General features: G+C 42.0%; 1 protein-coding gene across 1 annotated transcript in view; it reads right to left on the reverse strand.

Annotated features, from left to right (window-relative positions):
- LOC133247436 (tubulin alpha-1C chain) overlaps nt 1–26,365 on the reverse strand; it is a 43,351-nt gene extending 16,986 nt beyond the window's left edge. The window contains exon 1 of the mRNA XM_061416238.1: nt 26,347–26,365. The gene's annotated coding sequence lies outside the window, so the exon portion shown is untranslated. The remainder of the gene's footprint in view (nt 1–26,346) is intronic.
- Nucleotides 26,366–27,067: the final 702 nt, after the last annotated feature.

The following is a 27,067-nucleotide window of genomic DNA, read 5'->3' on the forward strand; positions in this document are numbered from 1 at the left end:
GGGCATGGGAGCCCTCTACATAAAATAATAATAAAATAAAATAAATGTATTTTGAAGCATTTTTTTCCCTTCTTCTCTTTACCCTTTGTAAATAGAGAAGAGCAGGACATTATCTTCTAGGTAATATGGGAAAAATAATCCTCAGATCCTTTAACTTTCACTTACTGTTCTCTGCAAATATTTTCTTTTGAATTTCTCCTCCCTCATGACTGGAGCAGGGTTTTGGCCTTCTCTTCCATTAGGACTTTATGTGAAATGTAAGCTCCATTCTGTGAGACTACCACAGAAGACTGGCTTTCATCTCTGAAAGTTCACATTTTATTTCCACTGAGACATCACATGGCTTTTTCAAACCTGCCTTATAATCCCTAAAAATACTGTATTTGGGGGTCGTTTCCTCACACTGACCAAATGAAGCAACTGAGTAGGTTGTGTTTCCTCTGTATTCCCACTTTATATCCCAGAGCCAATCCTTCTTAAGCTTTTTCTGATCTTTCCTGTAATTAATACCCATTTCCATGATTCTCCTCCCCTGTCCCTTCAGGATAGACAGGTAATATACTCTTGTAGAAAATTAAAAAGAACTACTCACATTCTCCAATCATCTACATTATTATTTCAGTAAGTAGACCATATCCTGGAGTCTGGAACTCTTTTCTATTTATAGCAATGTTTATTTAATAATTTTATTTATTCATGTACCTAAAAAGCCCCTGGCAGCCCAAAGTGGAAAGGCCCCTGAGAAACTTCTTTCCTTGTGACTGTACCTCCTTGCCAGCAGCTGAGATGGTGGGGGCGGTTTACTCAGAGACTGTGAATCTTAGGATAATCTTTCCTCTTTCACTTTCCTGCTATCTTTTTACCTCCTCCTAAGACACAGAGCCAGCCATTTTCAAGTACACGAATACTTGTTTTTTCCTACCTAATTAGTCCAGTAGTACCTCAAGTCCAGGGAGTCACTGCATAAATTGTACACAGTCGGGAAATTTAGAGGTAAAAGAGTCTCGTGTTACTCAGGTGAAAAAGTGAAATGAAAGTGTGAGACCCCATGGACTACAGCACACCAGGCCCCCCCGTCCATGGAATTCTCCAGGCAAGAATATTGGACTGGGTTGTCATTCCTTTCTCCAGGGAAACCCAGGGATCAAACCCGGGTCTCCTTCATTGCAGGCAGATTCTTTACCGTCCGAGCCACCAGGGAAGCCCATAATTAGTTTAATTTGGCCGAAAGCACTTGGCCTTTTCCAGTGTCTGTTTCCGGAGAATGCAATGGCACCCCACTCCAGTACTCTTGCCTGGAAAATCCCATGGACAGAGGAGTTGGTAGGCTGCAGTCCATGGGGTTGCTAAGAGTCGGACACGACTAATCGACTTCACTTTCACTTTTCACTTTCATGCATTGGAGAAGGAAATGGCAACCCATTCCAGTGTTCTTGCCTGGAGAATCCCAGGGACGGGGAGCCTGGTGGGCTGCCGTCTATGGGGTTGCACAGAGTCGGACACGACTGAAGTGACTTAGCAGCAGCAGCAGTGTCTGTTTCTCCCACTTCAAGTCAGTGGGCTGCTTCCTAATCTGAACCCCATATGATTCTTTTGTAATACTAATCCTCCTACTCATTGGTGTGTGAGAGAGCCTACTAGAGCCAACAATTTAGATTTTTAGGAATTTGGTGAGCCAGTTAGACATCGTATTGGCAGCTTGAAATCAGCAATGACGGATGTATTTACATCATGGAAACTGGTGAATACTACAAATTAGGCTCTCATCTCCACTCTCAGCTGGTTGTTAAAACATTTTTCCATTGTCCCTACTTCTACTCTAGTCCAAATCGGGACATTTCTCTTAGTTCTTTAGAACTCTGATATTGAAAAAAAAAAAGGACTTTTTTTTTTTTTTTTGGTCTCAGAGCTTGATTCATTGCTCTCCTCATAGCCAGCCAAAGCCCAGAAGCCCAGCTTGGCTTCTCCTCCCAATTTCAGCTTTCGGAATTACGAAAGTGTTACTACCTCTTAGCCCCTCCAATCCCAATCAACATCTTCTTTTCCAATGCTTTTATTTCTTTGATTATAGAAGTCCCCAACTCCTGTTTAGCCACACTCCACCCCAGCATCCCACCTCCAGGACCAGTGTCTCCACTCAGCTTCCACCCTCAGGATGAAGAGTTTACACACCTTCACTTGTTAACCTGTCACAATAAGTCTATGAGGTTATGAGGTAGAAACTACTGTTATCTCCACTTTACAGAAGAGAAAATTGAGGCTCGTGGGTTGAAGTAACTTATCTAAAGGCACATGCCGGCCCATGTTGCCTGCAGTCCAGCCTTCCTCGCTGGGATCCTCAGCCCTTTCCTCAGGAGGTTGGTTTTAAAGCTCTCATGTCTTAACCACTGTTCTTCTCTCTAAAAACATCCATATGAAACCACTTTTATATCTACAACTTTAATTACATGTTTATTTCTCCAAATCATCCAAACCTGTAATGATCCCATTCAGTTATAAGAATACAATGAAGGAAAGAGGCTGGTACAGAGTTCTAACAGACACCGGCTGTACTCAGAACTCTATTTTTACAGCACTTTAATATTTTGATCCTCTAGTCTGTGTTCTTTTTTCCTTACCCTCCAGCAATTTTCTGTTGCAATACAGTCAGGGATATAAACCATTTAGAAACCCTGGAAGGTCTTTGCTTGTTTCTGATCGATCAAGAGTTCCTCATTTAAAATTACATACCTCTTTGTTTTGGTAAGCTGTGGTCCCTACTGACCTTGTAAATGGGTTATGTGGAACAGCCTGTAACTACAAAAATCAGCTTGCTTACCCTGTTCCCTCAGCAGCTCCGTTTATTTGTACTGAACCCAAGGGACAGAGCCAGGTTCACACACTGTGGGAAAAAGAAAAAGAGGAGGAGGAAATTCTTTGTGTTCAAAACAAAGAAACAAATTTTATATTCAGGCTGCTCTTTCCCTTTATTGTGCCTGAAACAACTGATAGTAAACCACAGTTGTTTCAAAGAGGAAAAAAAAATAACCTGGAATGTAGGTCACCTAACGAGCCATGAAACCTGTTTCCTTGATGCTGGTTTGCTTAATTGAGGGGTTTCATGGCCTCTGATCAGGGCCTGGGGAGCCTGCAATGGACTGAATGTATTCTGTCCCCTGCCCCTCTCCCCCAACCGACCCCGACCTAATTCATATGTTGAAATCCTGACCTTCACTGTAATGGTATTTGGAAGTGGGGCTAAGGGGGAATAATTAGGTCATGAGGCAGAGCCCTCATAAATGGAATTAGTGCCCTTATAAAAGGGACCCAGAGAGCTCTCTTGCCATTTGAGAGGATACAAGGATAAAATGGCAGTCTACTACGGGGAAGAGGGTCTGCACTGGAATTTGACCACGCTGGCACCCTGAACTTGGACTTCCAGCCTCCAGAACTGTGAGAAATAAATTTCTGTTGTTAATAAGCCACCATGTTTATGGGATTTTGTTAGAGCAGACTGAACAAAGCCACAGCCTAACCCCAAGCACATTGTTGTGTGCGTGCTAAGTCATTTCAGTCATGTCCGATTCTTTGTGACCCAAGGACTGTAGGCCACAGACTCCTCTGTCCATGGGATTCTCCAGTCAAGAATACTACAGGGGTTGCCATATCCTCCTCCAAGGGTTCTTCCTGACCCAAGGATTGAACCCATGTCTCTTCTGTCTTCTGCACTGGCAGGAGGGTTCTCTACCTCTAGTGCCACCTGGGAAGCCCAAGCTCATTGTTATCGAAGTCAAAGAAGATGAAGTCCAAGTATAAGAAAAAGTTCAGTTCAGTCGCTCAGTCTTGTCCGACTCTTAGCAACCCCATGGACTGCAGCATGCCAGGCCTCCCTGTCCATCACCAACTCCCGGAGTTTACTCGAAGTCATGTCCATTGAGTCAGTGATGCCATACAACCATCTCATCCTCTGTTGTCTCCTTCCCCTCCCGCCTTCAATCTTTCCCAGCATCAGGATCGTTTCCAATGAGTCAGTTCTTCGCATCAGGTGGCCAAAGTATTGGAGTTTCAGCTTCAGCATCAGTCCTTCCAATGAATATTCAGGACTGATTTCTTTTAGGATTGAACTGGTTGGATCTCCTTGCTGTCCAAGGGACTCTCAAGACTCTTCTCCAACACCACAGTTCAAAAGCGTCAATTCTTCGGCACTCAGCTTTCTTTATAGTCCAACTCTCACATCCATACATGATTACCGGAAAAACCATAGCTTTGACTAGACAGTCCTTTGTTGGCAAAGTAATGTCTCTAAAGCTTTTTAATATGCTGTCTAGGTTGAAAGTAGTGGTTATTTATTAATGCTTAGACAGCAACAGTAACAGGAAAACAATAGAATGAGAAAGACTAGAGATCTCTTCAAGAAAATTAGAGATACCAAGAGAACATTTCATGCAAAGATGGGCACAATAAAGGACAGAAATGGTAGGGACTTAACAGAAGAGAAGATATTAAGAAGAGGTGGCAAGAATACACAGAAGAACTATCCAAAAAAGATCTTCATGACCCAGATAACCACAATGGTGTGATCACTCACTTAGAGCCAGATATCCTGGAATGCAAAGTCAAGTGGGCCTTAGGAAGCATCACTACAAACAAAGCTAGTGCAGGTGATGGAATTCCAGTTGAGCTATTTCAAATCCTGGAAGATGATGCTGTGAAAGTGCTGCCCTCATTATGCCAGCAAATTTGGAAAACTCAGCAGTGGCCACAGGACTGGAAAAGGTCAGTTTTCATTCCAATCCCAAAGAAAGGCAATGCCAAGGAATGCTCAAACTACGGCACAATTGCACGCATCTCACACACTAGCAAAGTAATGCTCAAAATTCTCCAAGCCAGGCTTCAACAGTACATGAACTGAGAACTTCCAGATGTTCAAGCTGGATTTAGAAAAGGCAGAGGAACCAGAGATCAAATTGCCAACATACACTGGATCACTGAAAAAGCAAAACATCTACTTCTGCTGTATTGACTATGCCAAAGCCTTTTACTGTGTGGATCACAAAAACTGTGGAAAATTCTTAAAGAGATGGGAATACCACACCACCTGACCTGCCTCCTGAGAAATCTGTATGCAGGTCAAGAAGCAACAGTTAACTGGACAAGGAACAAGAGACTGGTTCCAAATACAGAAAGGAGTACATCAAGCCTGCATATTGTCATTCTGCTTATTTAATTTCTATGCAGAGTACATCATGTGAAACGCTGGGCTGGAAGAAGCACAAGCTGGAATCAAGATTGCTGGGAGAAATATCAATAACCTCAGATATGCAGATAACACCACCCTATGGCAGAAAGCGAAGAAGAACTAAAGAGCCTTTTGATGAAAGTGGAAGAGGAGAATGAAAAAGTTGGCTTAAAACTCAACATTCAGAAAACTAAGATCATAGCATCCAGTCTCATCACTTCATGGCAAATAGATGGGGAAACAATGGAAACAGTGTCAGACTTTATTTTCTGTCTGTGATAAAATCACTGCAGATGGTGACTGCAGCCATGAAATTAAAGACGCTTGCTCCTTGGAAGAAAAGTTATGACCAACCTAGACAGCATATTAAAAAGCAGAGACATTACTTTGCTAACAAAGGTCTGTCTAGTCAAAGCTATGGTTTTTTCAGGAGTCATGTATGGATGTGAGAGTTGGACTATAAAGAAAGCTGAGCACCAAAGAATTGATGCTTTTGAACTGTAGTGATGAAGACTCCCAAGAGTCCACTGGACTGCAAAGAGATCAAACCAGTCCATCCTAAAGGAGATCAGTCCTGAGTGTTCATTGGAAGGACTGATGCTGAAGCTGAAACTCCAATACTCTGGTCACCTGATGTGAAGAACTGACTCACTTGAAAAGACCCTGATGCTGGGAAAGATTGAAGGCAGGAGAAGGGGACGACAGAGGATGAGATGGTCGGATGGCATCACTGACCGGATGGACATGAGTTTGAGTAAGCTCCAAAAGTTGGTGATGGACAGGGAGGCCTGGCATGCTGCAGTCCATGGGGTCGCAGAGTCAGACACAACTGAGTGACTGAATTGACTGAGACAGCAACAGAATCATTCTGACCTCTAGAGACAAAGACAGAGTGAAATGCAAAATGAAAGACTCTGGCAGGTTGGGGAGGCAAAGATTAGAATAACAACCTATTGAAGTAACAACTTTATTGACTCCTCACTGACAAGAATGTAAACTCTCAAAGCCATTATAACTACTAGGAACTGGGAATTCTGGTTTCTAGTGTGAATAGATAAGATGACCTTTGGTAAGGTCCCTTCCTATATTGCCTCTGAGTTTCCCCATTGGCAGTGTGAGGATAATAACTGATCTAAAACAAATCTCTGAATAAGTAGATCTCTGGATTCAGGGTTGGGAGATCTAGATTCTAGTTCTAGCACAACTTACTGAATGGATCTTAGTTTCATCATTTGTAAAATAAAACATAGCTTCTAAGTTTCCTTATATAATTTAGTTACTTTACATAGTGCCCTGAAAACATAAAGATTTTCTAGAAATGCAAAATTACATTATTCTGTTTTACATAACATATATTTATCTGGCCCCTAGTGTGTACTAAGCACTGTACTAGGAATTAAGGAAAAGACAAAGCCTCTGAGGAGATCATACTGCATTTGGGGAAGAGAAGTGACGCAGGAAGAAAAATGAAATCTAGTGAGGATGCTAGAGAGTAATGAGTGCTGTTTTAGCTAAACACGAAGCCCTCTCTGACTTGAAGGAAGAGCTGAGCCATGTGACTGTCTGGGGGAAGAGTGTTCCAGGCAGAGGAAATGGCTAGAGAGTGAGAATGAGGGGAAAAGCAGAAGAAAAGGTTAGAGAGAGAGGGGAGTCCAGACTGTGCAGGTCTTTAGAGGCTACCATAAGGAATTTGGCTTTCTCTTTGCATGAGGTTGGAAGTCATTGGCCCAACATCATGATAAAATTAGACTTTTGTTTTAACAGGGTCACTCAGGCCTCTATGCTTAGAATAGACTCTAGGGAGGTAAGAATGGAAGCAGGTGACCAATTAAGTGGCTACTGTAATAATCTGAGCAGGAACCCAGGGCAGCAGCTGAGGAGATGATGAGATGTGGCCCGATTCGGGTTAGGAGTTTCTGATGGATTGGATGTGGGTTGTGAGAAAACATTCAAGAATGCTCCCCGCCTAATTGGGGCTTCCCCAGTGGTCCAACGGTTAAGAATCCACCTTGCAGTGAATGGGACATGGATTTGATCCCTGATCTGGGAAGACCCCACATGCCACAGGCAACTAAGTCCATGTGCCACAACTACTGAGCCCATGCTCTAGTGCTCTCAAGCCACAACTGGGGAGCCTACAGGCCCTAGAGCCCATGCTCTGCAACAAGAGAAGCCACTGCAATGAGAAGCCCATACACTGCAACTAGAGAGTCGCCCCTGCTCGCTGCAACTAGAGAAAACCCATGCAGCAACAAAGACCCAGTGCAGCCAAAAATAAATATATAAAATAAAATTGTAAAACTTTAAGAGTGACCCCAAGGGTTTGGGTCTGAACAACTGGAAAAGTGGAGCTGATACTAAGATGAGGAACAGTTTGCAAGGAGCAGGTCTAAGGGTGGTAAGGAACAGGAAGTTCATGGTTTGCTTTGAACATGGTGAGGATGAGATGCCTAACAGACATCAAGTGGAGAACTTAAGGAGGCAATGAATCAATATGCATAAGAATCCTAGGGTGGAAAGGAACCAGGACTTCCAACACGAATTCTCAAGTTTCTACATTAGGGAATCTAGCCTCGGTAGAACTAGGAGTGCTTGACAACAGCCCAGTGGCAGAAAAGGATCAGATCAGATCAGATCAGTCACTCAGTCGTGTCTGACTCTTTGCGACCCCATGAATTGCAGCACGCCAGGCCTCCCTGTCCATCACCAACTCCCGGAGTTCACTGAGACTCACGTCCATCGAGTCAATGATGCCATCCAGCCATCTCATCCTCTGTCGTCCCCTTCTCTTCCTGCCCCCAATCCCTCCCAGCATCAGAGTCTTTTCCAATGAGTCAACTCTTCGCATGAGGTGGCCAAAGTACTGGAGTTTCAGCTTTAGCATCATTCCTTCCCAAGAAATCCCAGGGCTGATCTCCTTCAGAATGGACTGGCTGGATCTCCTTGCTGTCCAAGGGACTCTCAAGAGTCTTCTCCAACACCACAGTTCAAAAGCATTAATTCTCCTTCTTCACAGTCCAACTCTCACATCCAAAAAAGGATACTGAGACTCAAAACCGTCAGCAGAAAAGGATACTGAGACTCAAAACCATCTTGAGGAAAGAAGTCTAGACTAGAGATGCATTTTAAGACATTTCAAGTATTAATACATTTCAAGTATTTTTTTAAAGTGTATGTTTTTGTTTCTTTTCTTTCTTTAATATTTATTTTGGCTGCACTAGGTCTTAGTGGCAGCATGCAGGATTTTTAGCTGTGGAGTGTGGGATCTAGTTCCCTGACCAGGAATCGAACCTGGGCTCCCTGCATTGGGAACTTAGTGTGTTAGCTGCTAGACCACCAGGGAAGTGCCAAGGCCCCATGTATTGATGTGAGACCACATATTGTGCTCCTGTACAAATTGGAACTGGAGACTGTAAGCCCATTACAGTTTAGCCATCCAAGGAATTTGACCTGAGAGAGTTAGTTTCCTCTACGCTTGAGTTAGAACATAACTAATCTGCCTCATTCCCTTATGTCCCAATTTGGCATATGCAAACCTAAGATTCTGGACAGTGTCAATGAAAAATTAATCAATCAATCTAAGAAAGGAATGAAAATTTTTATTCGAGCCAAATTTGAGGATCATAACCCAGAAAGCACAACTCAGAAAGCTCTGAGAACTCTTCTGTCCATTAGCAGTCAAGGCACAGTTATGTAAGTTTTTTGAGACAGAGGGCTGTACACTAAATGAAGTATTATTGACAGTTTACATGATCTAGATCTAGGTGTCCTTGTGGTGAGTCATGTGACCACTCACAAGCTCAAGAAGGAATGTTATCTTTTAAGGAGCTGTCTTGTTGATGCTAGGAGAAGGTTTCTCTTTATGGTTGAGCAGGTATTCCTGCTGATGGGGGAGGTTTAGTCAATCATGATGTAGATATAAAACGCACAGTGGGAGGGGAGGACAACAGGCAGAAAGACTTTTTTATGTTTAGATTTTTCTTGTCTTGACATAAAATATGAATGTTATTTCACAACAGTTTATAAGTAATCCCAATAGGAGTATCAAACTTTTAGAGGTGTTTACAATGTAGAATTTGTAGAAATTAGTGTCTAATTGGATTGGAGAGTGAGGGATAGGAAAAGGCTCTGAATTTCCTACCTCTGGAGCCTAGGTTGGCAATCATAATAGGAAATACCAGAGGAGGTGGGGGTTGGGGTTACTTCTGTTTATTTATTTATTAATTTATTATATAAGAGGCTGAAGCTAGATTTCTTTTGGCCTTCCAGTAGAGTGTTTTGGACACCATCAGAACAAACAAGTAGGTTTAGTAAGTAAGGGGGTCTGTATCTGGAGCTCAAGAATGATTTAAGGTACCATTGTTTCTATGTGATCAATTTTATAACCTGTAGCTGCTGCTGCTAAGTCGCCTCAGCTGTGTCCAACTCTGTGTGACCCCATAGATGGCAGCCCACCAGGCTCCCTGTCCCTGGGATTCTCCAGGCAAGAACACAGGAGTGGGTTGCCATTTCCTTCTCCAATGCATGAAAGTGAAAAGTCAAAGTGAAGTCACTCAGTCGTGTCCGACTCTTAGTTAACCCATGGACTGCAGCCCACCAGGCTCCTCCGTCCATGGGATTTTCCAGGCAAGAGTACTGGAGTGGGTTGCCATTGCCTTCTCCCTTTATAACCTGTTACATTATATAAATCAACCCATAGAAGTAGCTCATTGTGCTTTCCACCTTTACAGAGAGACACAGGAAGTTAAGCTAATCTATCACCTTCCTCAAAGACTTGAACTTCTCTTACTCTTCACCCCTCACTGCTGTACAACTCTTATCCATCTTTTACTCCTTTCCCAAGGAAAGAGGTGCTTCCAATTGCTTCTGTATCCTTCAAGCTCCTAGTCTTCATTTACCTGCTCATTCCCCGCAGATAACCTAGATTCCTAATGTAGTGATAGGATTAAATGATTCAATCTGAGCTCCAATAGCTTTCATCCCATTCTCCACAAACTGTTTGTCTTTCTTGTTCCTTATTCTCTCGCTTTTCTCACTAATGTCCCCTCCAATTTTATTAATACTAATCCCTCCCACTTGAGCCCTAGTTTATATTCCTGCTGACAGCCTCTGGGAATTTGCTTTATTAATTAACCCCTTTGCTTGACCCTTAATTCTCTTTGTTTACACAAATTACTCCTAAACCACCATACTGTCATTTCCTGTTTGAGTTACTATCCTATATCTCTTCCCTTTTATTCAAATTTGTGGGTTTTTCCCGGAGAAGGCGATGGCACCCCACTCCAGTACTCTTGCCTGGAAAATCCCATGGATGGAGGAGCCTGGTAGGCTGCAGTCCATGGGGTTGCTAAGAGTCAGGCACAACTGAGCGACTTCACTTTGACTTTTCACTTTCATGCATTGGAGAAGGAAATGGCAACCCACTCCAGTGTTCTTACCTGGAGAATCCCAGGGACAGGGGAGCCTGATGGGCTGCCATCTATGGGGTCACACAGAGTCAGACACGACTGAAGCGACTTAGCAGCAGCAGCAGCAGTGGGTTTTTCCATCTGCCCATTTACTGCTTAGCTTTAATAAGTATCCCCACCCCACTGACCCCAGTGGGGTCAATTTTTCCATTTTAAGCATCCCACCATCCAATTACCATCTCCACCTTTCCAGTAAGAGAAAATCAATCCCAACAATGCTTCTCCTTAAGGAGGCTGAGAGACGCCGATCATGCCACCGTTTCACTGTTCTTTACCCTCTGTCCTCATGCCTCTCCTCGCACAGTCCATCACTATAATCTTACACTCTTGGTTACACCTGCAACTCCCTAGTTCCGTTTTCTTTGTCGTGTTCACTTAGCAAAACTTCAAACCTAATTAAATCTCTACCTACCCCATGCCTACAGGCATGGCTGTGGCGAGCTGACAGATCCACTTAAAATTCATGATCACTACCCTCCAGGGGGCCTTCCATTGCTTAGCAGTTATATTGCATTTCCCTAAGTCCCTTCACTTTCCCATTCTCCTAAACATTTTTTTAAACGTCTTCTTCAGGATCCTCAAACCCTCCAAAGTTCTTCCCATTCTCATGCTCAGTTCATAACTTTGCATCTTTATTCACTGGGAAAATAGAACCAATCAGAAGAGGCTGTCCACAAGCTCCCAATATTATGCTTTCCTTGCTAAAACATAATTTTCAAAAAGTTAAAATCATGGGACTTCCTAGTAGTCCAGTGGCTAAGATTCCAAGCTCCCAGTGCATGGGGCTTGGGTTCAATCCCTGGTTGGGAAACTAGATTTTGCATGCTGCAACTAAGACCTGGCACAGCCAAATAAATAAATACATATATTTTAAAAAGTTAAAATCATAACATATATATAGAGAATTAAACATGTGCTCAAGATTTACTGACTAAGGAACCAGTAAAATGATAAAGTTGGTGCAAAGAGCATTTAAGGAACAGGAGTTGTTATACTTCATCAGGAAAGGTACCTTAAAAATATTAGAATAAGGCTGCTAGGTAGAAACAAAACTGATAATGCCCTTCAAGGGAAAACAAAAAAATCATAACCTGTGAGGCTATCTTTTCCATAGGGCAAAAATCATTTGTATTTCTCTCGGATGAACAGTGTGCATCACTGTAAGTTTTCTATAAGAAACAGGGTTGTTAAATATCCTAATCAGGACTTCCCTGGTAGTCCAGTGGATAAGAATCCTCCTGCCAATGCAGGGGACACGAGTTTGATTTCTGATACAGGAAGATCCCACACGCTGCAGGGCAACCAAGCCTGTGCGCCACAACTACTGAAGCCAACCCGCTTAGAGCCTGTGCTCCGAAACAAGTGAAGCCATCCCAATGAGAAGTCTGCACACAGCAAAGAGTAGCCCCTGCTTGCCGCAACTAGAGAAAGCCTGTGCACTGCAACAAAGACCTAGCTCAGACAAAAATAAATAAATATACCTTAAAAAAAAAAAAACACTAAAAAAACAATCCTAATCAGTAATAAGTAGAAAGTCAAGCAAAGGTGGCTGCCCTTAGAAAATGAGACAATCCCCAGAGGGCCTGCTGGACAGAGCCCAGCTCTTCACTAAAAAGATACCCGGCAATCCTGTTAGCATGATTTCAAAATTTGGGATAGTTCTTCTTAAACATTTACCTATTTGTGATTGTCCCACACACTCCTGCCTGTCTTCTAGCTTCTGACAATAAACTGTCCATGCTCTCATTCAAGGTCAATATTTCCACTTGTATATGAAAGGCAAAGATATACCCAACTGAATTCAGAGTTCCAGAGAATAGCGAGGAGGGATAAGAAGGCCTTCTTACCTGAACAATGAAAAAATGTAGAGGAAAACAAGAATGGGAAAGACTAGAGATCTCTTCAAGAAAATTGGAGAGATCAAGGGAACATTTCATGCAAGAATGGGCACAATAAAGGAAGAAATGGTAAAGACCTAAAAGAAGCAGAACAGACTAAGAAGTGGTGGCAAGAATTCACAGAAGAACTAAACAATAAAGGTCTTAATGACCTGAATAACCACGATGATGTGATCTGGGTCTGTGCCTAGACCCAGACATCCTGGAGTGTGAAGTCAAGTAGGCCTTGGGAAGCACTGCTACAAATAAAGTGAGCAATTTCAACTCCTAAAAGATGATGCTGTTCAAGTGCTGCACTCAATATGCAAGCAAATTTGGAAAACTCAGCAGTAGCCACAGGACTGGAAAAGGTCAGTTTTCATTCCAATACCAAAGAAGGGCAATGCCAATGTTCAAACTACACTGCACAATTGTGCTCATTTCACACGCTAGCAAGGTAATGCTCAAAATTCTTCAAGCTGGACTTCAGCAGTAGGTGAACCAAGAACTTCCAGATGAACAAGCTGGGTTTAGAAAAGGTAGACGAACCAGAGATCAAATTGCCAACATTTGTTGAATCATAGAGAAAGCAAGGGAATTCCAGAAAAACACTTATTTCTGCCTTATTGACTACACTAAAGCTTTTGACTGTGTGGATCACAACTAACTATGGAAAATTCTTAAAGAGATGGGAATAACAGAGCACCTTACTTGTCTCCTGAGAAACCTGTACGCAGGTCAAGAAGAAACAGTTAGAATTGAACACGGAACAACTGACTGGTTCCAAATTGGGAAAAGAGTACGTCAAGGCTGTATACTGTCACCCTGCTTATTTAACTTCTATGCAGAGTACATCATGTGAAATGCTGGGCTGGTTGAATCACAGCTAGAACCAAGATTGCCAGGGGAAATATCAACAACCTCAGATACGCAGACACCACCACTCTAATGGCAGAAAGTGAAGAGAAACTAAAGAGCCTCTTGATGAAGGTGAAAGAGGAGAGTGAAAAAGTTGGCTTGAAACTCAACATTCAAAAAACTAAAAACAAAAACAAAAACAAAAACTAAGATCACGGCATCCAGTCCCATCACTAAATGGCTAACAGATGGGGGAAAAGTGGAAGCAGTGACAGATTTTATTTTCTTGGGCTCCAAAATCACTGCAGACAGTGACTGCAGCCATGAAATTAAAAGACACTTGTTCCTTGGAAGAAAAGTTATGACCAAACTAGACAGCACATTAAAAAGCAAAGATATCAATTTGCCGACAAAAGTCCATATCGTCAAAGCTATGGTTTTTCCAGGAGTCATGTATAGATGTGAGAATTGGACCATAGAGAAGGCTGCGCACTGAAGAATTGATGCTTTTGAATTATGGTGTTGGAGAAGACTCTTGAATCCCTTGGACAGCAAGGACAGCAAGCCAGTCAATCCTAAAGGAAATTAAACCTGAATATTCATTGGAAGGACTGATGCTGAAGCTGAAGCTCCAATACTTTGGGTACCTGATGTGAAGAGCCAACTCAGTGGAAAAAGAGCCTGATGCTAGGAAAGACGGAAGGCAAAAAGATAAGAGGGTGGCAGAGGATGAAATGGTTAGATTACATCACCAACTCAATGGATACGAATTTGAGCAAATTCTGGGACAGTGAAGGACAGGGGAGCCTGGCATGCTGCAGTCCACAGGGTCACTAAGAGTCTGACACAACTTAGCAGCTGAACAACATTATATCCCATTCACTTTTGCCCACTCAAGGATTTTACTCTAGTGATTCTCTTTTCTGTCTTCTGCATCAATTTCCCACCTCTAGTCTATGTTTTCTTTTAGCATTAAGACCTGCTCCTCCATCTCCAAAACAACCTCTCTCGATTTCACTTCTGCCTGTGGCTATTATCCCATTTTCTCCTTATCATCATAGCAAAAAATTATGTACCAACAATACCTCGTTTCCACCCCTTATTCCTTGAACCCACTGGAATCAGCCTTTAACCCTCATCACTTCTCAAAAGGTCACCCATGACCCCAAGTTTACCAAATCTAATGGTCAGTTCCCAGTTATTTTAATTAAAATATCAGCATCATCTGACACTGTAAAACACTTCACTTAACACTTTCTTCATTTAGTTTTTTTTCTGGTTTTCTTCCTGGCTGTAATTTCTCAGTTGCTATTGTTGTTTCCTTCTTGGTTCCTAAACTCTTTCAACAATTCATTATTATTATTAGCTGCACCACATGGCATGTGGAACCTTAGTACCCTGACAAGGTAGCAAACCTGTGCCCCCTGCAGTGGAAGTGTGGCGTCTTAACCACTGGATCATCAAGAAAGTCCCTCCTAAACTCCTAATGTCAAGGGTTCAAGGTCTCCTTTCATTTCTATGTACTCATCTAGTCTTGCTATGAGGGAGGTTCGTGACATTATATAGGAGGCAGTGATTAAGGCCATCCCCAAGAAAAGGAAATGCAAAAAGGCAAAATGGCTGTCTGAGGAGGCCTTACAAAGAGCTGAGAAAAGAAGAGAAGCAAAAGGCAAAGGAGAAAAGGAAAAATATACCCATCTGAATGCAAAAAATAGCAAGGAGATATAAGAAAGCCTTCCTCAGTGATCAATGCAAAGAAATAGAGGAAAACAACAGAATGGGAAAGACTAGAGATCTCTTCAAGAAAATTAGAGATACCACGGGAACATTTCATGCAAAGATGGGCACAATAAAGGACAGAAATGGTATGGACCTAAATACCATTCTTCTCTTCTGGGACCTAAATCCCAGAAGAGAAGATATTAAGAGGTGGCAACAGTACACAGAAGAATTATCCAAAAAAGATCTTCATGACCCAGATAACCACGATGGTGTGATCACTCACCTAGAGCCAGACATCCTAGAATGCAAAGTCAAGTGGGCCTTAGGAAGCATCACTACAAACAAAGCTAGTGCAGGTGATGGAATTCCAGTTGAGCTATTTCAAATCCTGGAAGATGATGCTGTGAAAGTGCTGCACTCAATATGCCAGCAAATTTGGAAAACACAGCAGTGGCCACAAGACTGGAAAAGGTCAGTTTTCATTCCAATCCCAAAGAAGGGCAATACCAAAGAATGTTCAAACTACCACACAATTGCACTAATCTCACACACTAACAAAGTAATGCTCAAAGATTTCCAAGCCAAGCTTCAACAGTATGTGAACTGAGAAATTCCAGATGTTCAAGCTGGATTTAGAAAAGGTAGAGGAACCAGAGGTCAAACTGCCAACATCTGCTGGATCATCAAAAAAGCGAGTTCCAGAAAAACATCTACTTCTGCTTTATTGACTATGTCAAAGCCTTTGACTGTGTGGATCAACAAACTGTGGAAGATTCTTCAAGAGATTGGAATACCAGACCACCTTACCTGCCTCTTGAGAAATCTGTATGCAGGTCAATAAGCAATAGTTATAACTGGACAAGGAAAAACAGACTGGTTCCAAATTGGGAAAGGAGTACGTCAAGGCTGTATATTGTTACCCTGTTTATTTAACTTCTATGTAGAGTACATCATGCGAAATGCCAGGCTGGATGAAGTACAAGCTGGAATCAAGATTGCTGAGAGAAATATCAATAACCTCATGTACACAGATGACACCACCCTTATGGCAGAAAGTGAAGAGGAACTGAAGAGTTCTTGATGAAAGTGAAAGAGGAGAGTGAAAAAGCTGGCTTAAAACTCAACATTCAAAAAACTAAGCTCATAGCATCTGGTCCCATTGCTTCATGGCAAATAGATGGGGAAACAATGGAAACAGTGACAGACTTTATTTTCTGTCTGTGATAAAATCACTGCAGATGGTGATTGCAGCCATGAAATTAAAGACGCTTGCTCCTTGGAAGAAAAGTTATGACCAACCTAGACAGCATATTAAAAAGCAGAGACATTATTTTGCCAACAAAGGCCCATCTAGTCAAAGCTATGGTTTTTCCAGTAGTCATTTATGGATGTGAGAGTTGGACTATAAAGAAAGCTGAGTGCTGAAGAATTGATGCTTTTGAACTATGGTGTTGGAGAAGACTCTTGAGAGTCGCTGGACTGCGAGGAGATCAAGCCAGTCAATCCTGAAGGAAATCAGTCCTGAATATTCTCTGTAAAGACTGATGCTGAAGCTGAAACTCCAATACTTTGGCCACCTGATGCGAAGAACTGACTCATTGGAAAAGACCCTGATGCTGGGAAAGATTGAAGGCAGGAGGTGAAGGGGACAACAGAGGCTGAGATGGTTGGATGGCATCACCGACTTGATGGATATGAGTTTGAGCAAGCTCTGGGAGTTGGTGATGGACAGGGAAGCCTGGCGTGCTGCAGTTCATGGGGTTGCAAAGAGTTGGACACGACTGAGTGACTGAACTGAACTGAACACCAATAGATACGTAAGTTGCCAACTTAGAATGCTTTCCAGAATTGCAGACCCATGTATCCAACTGCCTGTTGGAATTCTCTGCTTAGATATCTAATAGATTCTTAAACCTAAATTCTTAATCTTCTGCCTAAACATGCTCCTCCCTTTCCCATCTCAATTAATTGCAATGTCATTTTTCCTGTCACCTGAGCCCAAAACTTTGGAGTCATCACTGACTCGTCTTTTACTATCACTCCCATCAGTATGTCAGCAAATCCCATTAGATCTACCTTGAAATATATCTACTGTATTTCCACTTTTCATTGTCTCCACTATAGCCACTCTGAATCAGCGCCATTTTTGTGTTAAATAAATATTTTTAGTGTACCATTTAAATCTTATGTAGGTTTACCATATATTTTAAAATTATTTTCTTAATGGTTACTATACAGATTATAAAATACATCTTAACTCACTACTATCTATTGCAGATTAATCCTAACTTAATTTCAGGAAAATATAGAAACTTTGGTCCAATATAACTCTACCCACACTTTCCTTTGGGCTATAATATATATTAATATCTCAAATATATATTCATATTAACACTTAATATTATTTATCATATAGTTATATCTATGCTGCTGCTGCTAAGTCACTTCAGTCATGTCCGACTCTGTGCGACCCCATAGACGGCAGCCCACCAGGCTCCCCGTCCCTGGGATTCCCCAGGCAAGAACACTGGTGTGGGTTGCCACTTCCTTCTCCAATGCATGAAAGTGAAAAGTGAAAGTGAAGTCGCTCAGTCCTATCCGACTCCTAGCGACCCCATGGACTGCCGCCTACCAGGCCCCTCTGTCCATGGGATTTTCCAGGCAAGAGTACTGGAGTGTGTTGCCATTGCCTTCTCCCTAGTTATATCTATACTACTCAATATATTATTAGGTATTTTATTATTTCACATTATGACTCATCAATATAGTGTTATAATTATTGCTTCATACAATTTCATATTTTTAAAAGACGTTTTGTGAAGAAACAAGAAATATATATTTATATTGTCTTTTTTTATTCAAGTATAATTGATTTACAATGTTGAGTTAGTGTCAGGGGGACAGCAAACTGATTCAGAAATATACATATATACTCCTTTTCAGATTCCTTTCCTTTATAGGATATTATAAAATATTGAGTACAGAGCTATAGCACTATATAATCCTTTATATTAACCCATTTCCAGTGCTCTTTATTTCTTCTTTTTAAAAACTTTTACTTATTCATTTCTTCCTTTGGATTTGGGTTATTAATATCATCTGATATCCTTTCCTGTCAGCCTGAAGAACTCCTTTTAGCATTTCTTGAGGGCAGTTTCCTCAAAATTGTTTATCTGGGTATCTCTTAATTTCTCTTTCATTTTTGAAGGAAGGTTTGTGGGATATAAAATTCTTGGTTGAAAAAAAATTCTTGGTAGATAGTTTTGTCTTTCACACTTTGAATATTCCATTCCACTGCCTCCCAGCCTTCATTGTTTCAGATGAGAAATTAGTAATTATACTGATGTTCCATTGTGCATGATGGTGGTTTTCTTTTGATGCCTTAAAGACTTTTTGTTGTGTGTTTTTAACAGTTTGCATGCTGTGTTTAGGTGCGGATCTCTGTAGTTATCCTAGTTGGGTTGGTTGAGCTACATGCATGTGTAGATTAATGTTTTCAATCAAATTTGCCAAGTTTTCAGACATTATTTTTTCAAGTATTTTTTTCTAACCTTTTGTTTCCTCTTCCATTACACGTATGTTGGTCTGTTGCCCCACCAGTCTCTGAGGCTCTGGTCACTTTTGTTCCATTCTCATTCTTTCTGTTCTTCAGTACATAATTTCTATTGCTCTCTCTTCAAATTCACTGCTTCTTTTTCTCTGCTATCTTGAATCTGCTTTTCAGCCCTTCTAGTGAATTTTTCAAGTATTATTTCTACATTTTTAATCATTTAAAATTTTTTAAATAATGTGTTTTCTTATTGAGTATCTTCATTTATTAATATTACTGTCCTACTTTCTTTTGATTCTTTAAACACAATTTCTTTTAGTTCTTTGAACATAACTGCTTTGATATCTTTGCCTGCTAAATCCAACTTCTTGGGACACTGAAAGACAGTTTCTACTGATTTTTGCTTTTCCTCAGAACGGGTCATACTTTCCTATCTCCGCGTATTTTATTTGAAAGCTAGATTTTTAAATACTGTATTGTAGCAACTCTGGATTCCAATTTTTCTCCCTCCAGGCTATCTTCTGCATTTGTGTGTTTAGCAAGTTGCTTTAGTTAAATCAATTAAATCTGTCCCCTTTGAAGGGTATGGCTATTGATATCCTGCTCAGTTTATTTTCTCTTGTTTTTACTTTTTAAGTCTGGCTTCCTAGGGGTCATTCCTGTGTCTAAGTAGCCTAGTGGTTAGCTAGTGTTCAGACAGAAATTGGTTCTGTCCTCTGGTAATGGGTGTGTGGGCAGGGGAGCACATTTAAAGTTCAGGCTGTTTTCAATCCTATTTGAGTTTTTGCTTTTACTTTCCACTGGGCCCTTTCATAGCTCCTCCATGTACAAATCCTCTCGGTCAGCCAGGAGTATGCGGCTATCTTAGGCCCTCTGTTCTCAGCTGCAAATATACACACTTCAGCCAGGAATACTCTTCCCCCAACAACTAGAACCTTGCATTAGTAGAACCATTGGTCCTTTCCTGCTCCCTATTAAGTGAGCCCTCTGACTCTGGCAGCAAAGCTGCCAGTCCTCACAGTATCCCCACCTCTGGCAAAATCTCCATGGTGACAAGGCTGGCAGCAGGGCTGGAAAACGGGAGCATCCTCAAGCAAGCGTGTCACAGATTCCCACTGTTATTACTACATTTCAGCAATTGTTCAAACACAAACGCTTCTCACATTATTCTGTGCCTTTGGTCGATTTTCAGGGTGCTAAAATGGTTGTCCTCATCCATTTTTTCCAGCTTAGTAGTTGCTTTTTGGGAGAGTTGATTTGCCCACCTCCTCACTCTACCACACCTAGAAGTCCTACCCTCCTCAATAAATATTTGAATAATGAGTGACTAAACCCTGTCTTGGAGAAGGAAATGGCAACCCACTCCAGTGTTCTTGCCTGGAGAATCCCAGGGACAGGGGAGCCTGGTGGGCTGCCGTCTATGGGGTTGCACAGAGTCAGACACGACTGAAGTGACTTAGCAGCAGCAGCAGCAAACCCTGTGTTATCTGTCTTCTACTCTACCACACTACTGAGACTCTCCCATCAAAAATTATCAGTTGCCTCCCAGGCAGTCAAACAGGCTTTGAGTAAAACAGACATCAGGTGAATTCTAAGTCTGCCACTTAGCAATTATGTACTCGGGAAGTATATTTATCTTGCCCAAGTCTTGTTTTTTTTCTTCTGTTAAATGGCTAAAACAACGCCTATGGATACATAATAATGCACTTCAGGTACAGAGTTCTCGGGTAGGAAGGATAGGACTAGACAGGGATGGGATGGAATGAATCTACCTGGGAAACTAACCCAGGTTTCCATATCATTATTTTGCCTGTTTCTTAAAAGATCTCTCATCAGGGGTCGCTGAAAGTTTTGTGAATGTTTCTGTTGCTGGATTTACGGTTAAATGAAGCACGTAGCTGAAGGATGAACTTTCTGAGTTTTCACACTGTCCCAGATTTCTCTTTGCAGAACTTTAAACCTTAGGCCCTGGTTGGTTCATTGTGTTAAATCCATTATGAGAATGTTATTTAAAGCTGTACTATAATTACAACCTCCACTAATTATTCAATACTGTAGCAGCAAAGTATTATTTGTAAGAATTTGATTCTTTTCATATTTATATCCACTATATCTGGCATTCTAATCTGTAAAATGATGCAATAAAATCAATATCATTAAAAAAATAATACCTATGGTGTTACTGTGAGTAGGGAGGGGTAAGAGTAAGCATCTGGATGAATGTTTCAGGATTCTTTTCCAACAGTGTTTTTGTTTTTCAGGAAGTCTAAGCTTCCATTCAGATGGAGCCTGGGACTCTTTTGGATCTCTTTTATCACCCTCACACTTCAATAGAGACATAACTGGTGAGAATAACAAGGATAATACCATGAAAATCCTTTGAGAGTGCATCTATTATACACAACTATTAAGGTATCATTATGCCTTATGATGATGTTCTTTGGGAACTTTTAAAAATGGCTCTCTCTCTGAGAACTTCTGATCACAGTAGAATTTCTAAATATGGAGAAGCTACTGAAATTACTCCCCTAACTTCCTTTTTCCCTGGATATTTTAACCATTATGTTGATATCTTCTGAAAGACCAACACAATAGATAAACCCTTCTTAATCACAAACTCTCAGCTTTTAGGTATTTCTTCTAAGAACAGAAGAGCACGATTCCCGCCCCAATCAGAAATAAAACATAAATTTGGTGGTTCAAGATGGAGGAAAAGGAAAGACTAAATAGAATGCTTGGAATTTGAAATGAAAATAGCATGGCAAGGCTTCCCAAGTGGCTTAGTTGGCAAAGAATCTGCCTGCAATGCAGAAGACCCAGGTTCTATCCCTGGCTTGGGAAGATCCCCTGGAGACGGAAATGGTAACCCACTCCAGTATTCTTGCCTGGAGAATTCCATAAAAAGAGGAGCATGGCTGGTTACAGTCCATGGGATCGCAAAGAGTCGGACATGACTGTGCAACTGTCACTTTTTTCACTTTCTAAGAACAGAAAAGCATGGTCCCCCCAGTCAGAAATAAAACATCAATTTGGTGGTTAAAGACAGAGAAAAAGGAACGACTAAACAGAATGCTTGAAATTTGAAATGCAAATAGCAAGGCAAGACTATCACCATCTTAGGGCTTTACTGCAAATTCAGCTCTTTCTGTAGGAAATACATGTTTAAAAACAATAAAAAACAACTGCTCTTTCCACATTCTTTTATCTTTTAAAAATTATGTATTTATTATTTTTGGCCGAGTTGTGTCTTTGTTGCTGTGAGGGCTTTTCTCTAGTTGGGGAGAGCAGGGGCTACTCTAGCTGCGGTGCTCAGGACTCCTGCTGTGGTGGCTTCTTTAGCTGCAGTGCACGGGCTCTGGGTGCGTGGGCTCAGTAGTTGCGACACACAGGCTTAGCTGCTCCGAGGCACGTGGAATCTTCCCAAGTCAGGGATCGAATCCATGTCTCCTGCATTAGCAGGTGGACTCTTTACCACTGGGCCACCAGAGAAGCCCCTCCACATTGTTTTAAAGTGATGCCATTTTGTCCTCCCTTTGCTTAGCCAAGCACTCACTATTGTTACTTGCTTTTGTACCCGTCAGCCAGGCTGCCAGCTCTGAAGGAGGCAGTACCTCCATGTGTCTCCCTGGATGCCCGGCACTGCTCCTCGTTCTCAGATGCAGGCAACGACAGTGCTCATTTTCACTCCCTCACTTAGAAACCTTCAGTGACTCTTCACTGTCCCTAAAAGCAGTCCACAGGCTTTTTTAAATTGCATGTGCCTACCGGTAGACTAACGTTTGCACATCCTCTGATACACACACACACACATAATTTATTTTTAAATTATTTATACACTATTATACTTCTACTTTATATAAATCATAAACATCTATCAATATAGAGAGTTTAAGAGGATGACATTTAACAAGTAGAATTTGTAATATTTCCTTTCTGTACCTTTTATATACTCCACTCTGGAGACCACTGTTCTATAGGATAAAATCCAGGTTTTTTTAAAAACCATAGTCTTCAGGGACTTCCCCAGTGGTCCAGTGGTTAACAGCCTACACTCCCAATGCAGGGGGCCCAGCTTCCATCTATTCCTGGTAAGGCAATTAAGAGCCCACCCACATGCTGCAATTAAAGATCGGGCATGCTTCAAGGAAGATCCCACGTGCTGCAACTAAGACCCAGCACCCAGCCAAATAAATAATTAAAACAACAACAATGAAAACAGAAACACAGCTTTCAAGCTGGGATCTAGGTACCCTTAGGGTACACCCCATAGATGGTATAAGAGGCTCCATTTCCAGATTCTGAGCTACCAAATGTGTCCTCTCCTGGAAGTGATCTGTCAGGTGGACAGATCACGGCTGACATGGAGCTGACTTCTCTTTTCCAGCCTCCTCTTTGCAACTGTTCTGACCCTTCACAAGAGAAAGGCACTCCTCAGCCACCCTGAACTCTGATTTGTTACCAAAGGAAGGGATGATTTGAGAATGTACTATGCCCAAGGCAGAGTCTCTTGAGATCCCGGTAAGAAATGCCAAAAAGGGCAGAGCCTTATTTCATCCCCTGAACAGATTCCCAGCAACCCTCTGTGCCCTGGACAGTGACTGTCTTAGAATTAGAAGTCACAAGTGAGGTGCTGGAAGACCTTAAAGTAATATAGTGTTCTTAATTTAAAAACAGAGCTAGGAAATCACCAAAAATTACCAAAAAAAGTTTTTAAATGGAGGCTGCTGCTGCTGCTGCTAAGTTGCTTCAGTCGTGTCCGACTCTGTGCAACCCCATAGACGGCGGCCCACCAGGCTCCCCGTCCCTGGGATTCTCCAGGCAAGAACACTGGAGTGGGTTGCCATTTCCCTCTCCAATGCACGAAAGGGAAAAGTGAAAGTGAAGTTGCTCAATCGTGTCCGACTCTTCGGGACCCCATGGTCTGCAGCCTACCAGGCTCCTCCGTCCATGGGATTTTCCAGGCAAGAGTACTGGAGTGGGGTGCCATAAATGGAGGCTAACTTTTCCTAATAGAAAATAAGCCTACTTAACTGCCTAGTTTGATCATGTAAACCGGTTTTGCCAACGTAGTGGTATTTTTCATAAGGGAAATGGGCTAGCTCTGTGACTCCTCCTTGCTGATGAAAATACATGTACAGTACTTATCTGATAGACAATATACCAGAAATGTCATCATTCGCAACTGTTTCAACTTCTGATGACCACTGCCTTAAACAAACATTCACAATATTCGTAACCACCTCAGACTCTTTCCCACCTAATCTCCTCTTAGCCTTTGCCTTTAATTTAAAAATGGAGCTAGGGGCTTCAGGCTTTGGCCAAACCACACTCAGGCTTTGGCCATTCTTCCAAGTCTATACCTGTGTGTGTTCATGTTAGTCCCTCTATCAGAAATACCCTTCCTTGTCATCTCTGTATGCTGAACGCCTATCTAATTATCTGCTTGATCTGAAGCACTAATTAGGCACTGAGGATGCAAAATAAACATAATAATAGCCTTAACCCTGTCTTCACAGGATTTAAGAGTCTGTTATGGGAGACAGATAAGCAATGACAGTATGCTATGACAGAGCGATGACAGGGAACCACAAGGGGAGGGGAGCTCAGCAGGGGCACCCTCCCTTCACCCGGGGAAATCAAGGAAATCTTGGAGGAAGTAGCCAGAAAGACAAGACCCACTGATGAGCAGGCATTAGCCTGACATTTTGCAGGGAGGGAGGAGAAGACTGACTGGTGCTGAGAGAACAACAGTGAGTTGAACTGACGTTGTTAAGGCAAGTCCTCTGTGAAGTCCGGATTTTCATCACGAGAGACACACTTACCTAACCCTAAGGTCCAGACAGAAACTTCTACTAAGCTCAATCTGTTTCATGTCTTTGAACGAAGGATCACATTTCTCTCAAAAGCCCAATTTAGAATAGGCTGAAAGTCAAGGGAGAGGTCATCTCTAGAAAAAATTTCCCTTGTGTGTGTGTGTGTTTTTTTTTTTTTGCCAAACACAAAATATCTGAATCCCAAGCTCAACTGCTGGGGGAATGGGTAGACTTTTTATATTGGGTTCACCAGAAATAGTGCCCAAGGAATACTCTTGAGACATCTGTGAGGAAGGCCAGGGCAGGCTGTGTATGTGGCTCTGTTCTGAGGGTGCAGGCACCCTCTAAACAAACAAGTTAATGAAAGAAGAAACACCATAGAAGAGAGAAATTCAGTTTCTAGGGACTGCTTTGTGTCCTGCAAAAGGAAGGGACCATGAGGGCTTAAACTGCCGGGGCCTCAGCGCTCCACCTCCGCTGCCCTCCTGCACTGTTCCAAGCCAGAGACCCTGAAAGCACCTTCACCAAGAGATGCTCAATTCCATGGCATGTCACCACTCACTCTACTGATGTGTTATAAGTTGTTTATTTCTATGAAAGACTCTCCTCAACAAATGCCGTAGTAGAAGCGAGGTCTAACAGATGCGGCATCAGCCATTAAATAATTCCTCTACTGGTAACAATTTGACACCCAATAACTCTTTGCTCATTCAAAATAGAATATATACTGAATCTTCTCTGATACAGTCCTTTCTTACATTATCACAGTGGATTGTCATTTTATTTCTCTTCCTGATTTCCTAGTTTATTTTCTTCCAGCATCCACTTGGAGGGTTAACATTTTCTCTGTGACACAATTCACTATGGCAGTAGAATCAGGTAGGTCTCCTACATGAGGGCTTAGATATACAAGCACCAAAGGATGTCTCTATAAAACACTGACTGCATACGAAAGTGACATGACATGGACCCCAAGAACTACATCACCAGTTAGGTTCCAACAGGTTTATATTGTTGGTAAAGCTACTTCATCTTTTTCAGGAAACCCATTATGAGCTCATCCCAGAAAACAAAAACTCATTTTTGTTAGAATGTTATTATCAAGCTCTGGAGGGTGAGGACTATGTTTGATAACATTTTCCTATTATAAATGTTTCCTATCAGTGACACCATATTTCTCCAGATGGGTGAGCCAACTGTATTTCTGCTCTAAATCTTGCTTTCATCCAGTTCCCCAGGAGTTTTCTGATTGTGGCCTTTAGCAAAGTTCCCAGCAACGGTAAATTGAGGTTTGTTTTGGAGTCTGTATATAAATGTGTTTGCAAATAGGTTTAGATCCTGGTGTGGAAAAAGCCTGCAGTCTCCTAAATAGAAAAATCATCAAGTAAATCAGAACTGACTCAAGAGTTTGGAAAATGGTAGTGCGTCTTAGTGACCTTGTATCAAACCATGGCCAAGGCCACATTCCAACACATCCTCACTCCCAGATTAATTTAATTTCTGTCACCCTCTTCATCTTTTAAAATTCCTTCCATTCAGCAAAATCAGTTCCATTCAACAGAACAAATGCATTGTGACTTCTGCACCTTATACCTCCTCATGTGCACTGATGGGAAATACGGTTTTAGTTTTCAGCGTTGCACCGGAGAATATGGCAGGGCTGGCGGCTGGGTAATGAAATGAATTAAGCCTCCTCTTCTCGGGAAGCCCCAGGTTTTCCTAACACCCATATACCATATGCCAGTTCATTTAGGCCGCAGGGCTCCTCAAAACTGAGGCCATTTTCTTGCAGGGTCAACTTGGTCTCTTTTTAGACAGGCGGACTGCATTTGAATGTTACCTTGGTGTCAGAGCCTTCTCTGGGCAAAGGGCTGGACGTTCACCTGCAACCCGTCTCCTCCTTCCCCGGCAAGCTCCTTGCAGCGTCGCGGCGCTTCCAGCAGATGGCGCCGCAGCTGAATTTTCGCGACCCGCTCTCTAAACCAGGAGAAGCGTCTGGAATAAACAGGAAGGGGAATTTGTTTTTTAAAGCATTCTGTTTCAATATATATTGCCTTCTTTGTTGAGTCATAAGCTTTTTTAATTTGACTTAAATTGAAATGCATTTGAGATGTTAAAAAAAAAAAAATCAGCGATGACGCAATCCCAAATACGGGGTTGGGGCGGGCGGTTGTTTTGTTAAGAATTTCCACTCTCACAAATGATTCCGGAAGGAAGTTCTCAAGTAGCATAAACTGTCACAAGAGCACAGTGGTTCAGAAACGCTAGCAGTGTGTGCTAGGTAAAGAAAGGCAGCCTCAAAAAGACCAACAAGGAGTGGCAGGGGAGAGCCTCTCCGGGCCGCAGCGGAAGTGACCTTAGAGGCGGGCGGGGCGGTGGCCGTGAAAAACAGCGCCGCCTGCTGGTCGAAAGAGAAAAAGCTCGGATCTTGCCAGAGGCTGCAGCATGGCTCTCTGGACAGTTACTCCCCACAGACATTTACAGTCAAGATGCTGCACGTTATGCCCCTTCCCCAACAAAACTGAAAGTAATGGGCACAACCAGATAAGTCTTTCTGTAGA

This window comes from Bos javanicus, chromosome 5, assembly GCF_032452875.1.
Source record: "Bos javanicus breed banteng chromosome 5, ARS-OSU_banteng_1.0, whole genome shotgun sequence".
NCBI lineage: Eukaryota > Metazoa > Chordata > Mammalia > Artiodactyla > Bovidae > Bos > Bos javanicus.